This window comes from Lolium rigidum, chromosome 3 (assembly GCF_022539505.1).
Source record: "Lolium rigidum isolate FL_2022 chromosome 3, APGP_CSIRO_Lrig_0.1, whole genome shotgun sequence".
NCBI classification, from domain to species: domain Eukaryota; kingdom Viridiplantae; phylum Streptophyta; class Magnoliopsida; order Poales; family Poaceae; genus Lolium; species Lolium rigidum.
The window spans coordinates 310417729-310421192 of NC_061510.1; the positions used below are offsets into that span (position 1 = coordinate 310417729).

The following is a 3464-nucleotide window of genomic DNA, read 5'->3' on the forward strand; positions in this document are numbered from 1 at the left end:
GCTATGTCCGCTGCCGTGATCTGTGGCCGAAGTGGCGGCCCTCCAATCGCCGTAGTGGCGATTCTACAACCTCCAAGGTGGAGGCCCCTTCAAGAGCTTCTCGCCGGAGCTCTTTGTTTCACCCCAAGTGGTGCGTCCCCGGGAGTCATGGCGGCCGGCGATGGAGGCTCAATCCCGGTGGAGAGGACCAAGGACTTGATGGCGTTTGTGTTTTCTGTTTTAGGGTCCTTTGTGTAATTGTGCTGGGTTGTGCTGTAATTTTCTTATATTTTCGTTCCATTACAGCAGGATAAAATAAATATTTGTACATAGTTTTTTTACAGCGAAATTGATAATGATTCATCAGTTTAGTTTAAGCTGAAATAAGTCCCTATCGGTTCGTACATGTATTTTTTATAAGCAACATACAATTGTATGGAACGTGCGTACTACTAGTAACTACTACTAGTAAGTACAGATAAGGGAGCGAATACTGGTGCGCCACGAATGTAAGCAGGCTTGGCGTAACAGCGACAAGAGTTGAGCAAAACCAACACTTTTACCGTTTTACGGCAGCAGTGACGGACGACTAGTCAACGAACAATCATCGAAAACGAAGCACCCGACCAGCTGATGAAACCGTGTGATGAAAAGGAAAGGTACTAATCAACAAACTAAACAATTATCATCGACCAAACCGTGTGATGAAAAGCAGACACTGGTCTCGATAGCGTCAAAGCTCACGGCAGGATTAGAGGAGCTGTCTTCCCTTCGCATCTGCCCTCACCTAAGCAGACACTTCACTCTCTGAGTCTTCACGCGCTTGCCATCTGAATCTCGCCTCCATCCCGTCGCCTCCGCCGCACCAGATCCCCGCCGCCGGCATCAGCCCGCCCGGGTCTGTGGAGTACCCGGCTACAGGTGCACCTCTTACTATCTACCTTCTTTACAAGCGCTGAAGCGCACGACTTTGGTTGACTGCAGTTCTGCCTGCAAATTCGCAAAGAATGTTTTTTTGACATTGATATTTGCAAAGCTTGTGGCACAATTCTGATGCTTTGGTGCGTAATCATGGTAGATTAATAGGGACACGAGCCATGGCGACAGCGGCAGTCGGGGGTATGCTCGCCTCTGCCGTCATCAAGGTGGTGATTAAACAGATTGGTTCCGCCATCGGAGGCGAGATCAAGCAGCACTGGAACATGAAGTTCACTTTTGTGAAAATTTATTTTGAGGCCAGACAATTGTTCAAACAGGCATAAAACCAATTTCATATTATGGGCTTTGTCTAAATCATGCTCCATAAAAATAATAGTATCATCTGCGTATTGTAAAATCGAAAGACCCCCATCCACTAGATGAGGAATAAGCCCACTTACTTCACCATCTTGTTTTGCTCTCTCAATCATAATAGCGAGCATGTCGGCGACAAGGGTAAAAAGAATAGGGGATAAAGGATCTCCCTGACGCAACCCCTTCTTAGTTTGGAAATATCGCCCTAAATCATCATTTACCCTAATGCCAACACTCCCCTTCTCAGTATATCGCTGAACCCACTGGCACCAAATTGGATCAAAACCTTTCATGCGCATCGTTTGTTGCAAAAAATCTCAATTAACTTTATCATATGCTTTTTCAAAATCGATTTTAAAAAGTACTCCATCCATTTTCTTTCTATGCAGCTCATGAATAGTTTCATGGAGGATAACAACCCCTTCTAAAATCTGTCTACCGGGCATAAAGGCAGTCTGTGTTGGCTTAACAACATTATCCGCAATACCAGTGACCCGATTTGTCCCAACTTTTGTAAACACCTACAATTGAATGAAAATATTGGAACAATTAGGGATAACTCTTCTCAGCTCTGATACATGAGGACGTATTCAATGTGTGTAGTCTCCTCAGCTCTAAACAGTGGGGCTCATTTATTATGACTTCTTTTTATTGCGACAAATCTGTTGTTTTCAGATTGGAGGGTGAGCAATCCTCTCACTCAGCGTTGTGCATACGATAACTATTTGCTCATGAATCAGATGAGGCTATTTGATTTTAGATGTCCCATTTGAAAATATGGTAGGTAAAATCGTGGAGTTGAGGGCTATACAGTATCACATGGATTTCATATGCAATGCTGGCATTTATTTTGAAGCTAAACCATTAGTTTCTCCATCCTGACTACCTCCGTAATACCCACTAGCTAAATTATTCCCTTGGATAGAGTTCGCTTCAGAGTTCATTTATTTCATATTTTATTGATTATTGATTATTGGGAAAAGTTCTGTACTTGGAAATCTAGAAGTATCGATTATGCTGCACATTCTTACGATGAAGTATATTTGTTGTTTTAGGTTACCCATGAGCTGTTGGAGGAGATGTTGGCGACTCTGATGCCATCGGATACTAAAGGCCAAGCCTGTTGTTACATTCTTTGGCAGGACTAGCGCCAATGTTTTACTGAGAAGCAGTTTGCACGTCAATAGCTGGTGTTGTGATGCTTCTTCTGGCCGGCCGTGGAGGCGAGAGGATGAAGAGCAACGGTACGTCGTCTTGTGCATCTCGAAGGTGGTGGTGATGGCTCTTGCTGCAAGGTGGAGTGAATCACACGGTGGCTATGTCCGCTACCGTGTTCTGTGGCCGAAGTGGCGGCCCCTCCAATCGCCGTAGTGGCGATTCTACAACCTCCAAGGTGGAGGCCCCTTCAAGAGCTTCTCGCCGGAGCTCTTTGTTTCACCCCAAGTGGTGCGTCCCCAGCGGGAGTCATGGCGGCCGGCGATTGAGGCTCAATCCCGGTGGAGAGGACCAAGGACTTGATGGCGTTTCTATTTTCTGTTTTAGGGTCCTTTATGTAATTGTATTGGGTTGTGCTGTAATTTTCTCATTTTCTGAGGGTACAGTTTGTAAAATGTTCCCTTCGACGCTTAATTAATGACAGCTTCGGGGTCCTTCGAGGCCCCATCCCTATTCAAAAAAAAATCTGGCATTCTAATTAAACTAGTTGAATGCCCGTGCGTTGCTACGGTTTCTAGAGTTTCATTTATTTGTGAACATGTAAACATAATATACTTGAAAATTCACGTACATAGAAACATAGAGCAATATAATATTTTAGAAACAATGAAATCATATTTTTAAAGATGTGATTCCAGAAAAAGTTATCTTTCAATTTTATATGCATAGAAAGTAAGAAATACATGTAATTGTCTCATTCTCAAGCTAAGGGTCGGTGCATTTCTATGAAATAAACGATAAATATATACATTATTGTATTGATCTATAGCTCGAGAACAAAAAGCTCGTTTCCAACCTCATCTGGACGAATGTGACCTCTTTCTCCCTCTTCTCTCTCACCAACGGCCACCTAGGAGCCCTTCATTTTCTTCCTCTACTCAACCACCAGTACTGTGCAAAAATAAGGCAATACGTGATGTTCGTAATCCGTGGTTTTTTGTTTAAGCTTTAATGATGATAGTATGATAAAAAAAAAT

The 3464-nt window shown here is 43.4% G+C and overlaps 1 long non-coding RNA gene across 1 annotated transcript; it reads left to right on the forward strand.

Moving 5' to 3' along the window:
* The first annotated feature begins 576 nt into the window (after window positions 1-576).
* LOC124703706 lies at window positions 577-2965 on the forward strand. Its single transcript, XR_007003227.1, has 2 exons — window positions 577-900; window positions 2328-2965. It is a non-coding gene; the product is annotated as an uncharacterized LOC124703706 (long non-coding RNA).
* Window positions 2966-3464: the final 499 nt, after the last annotated feature.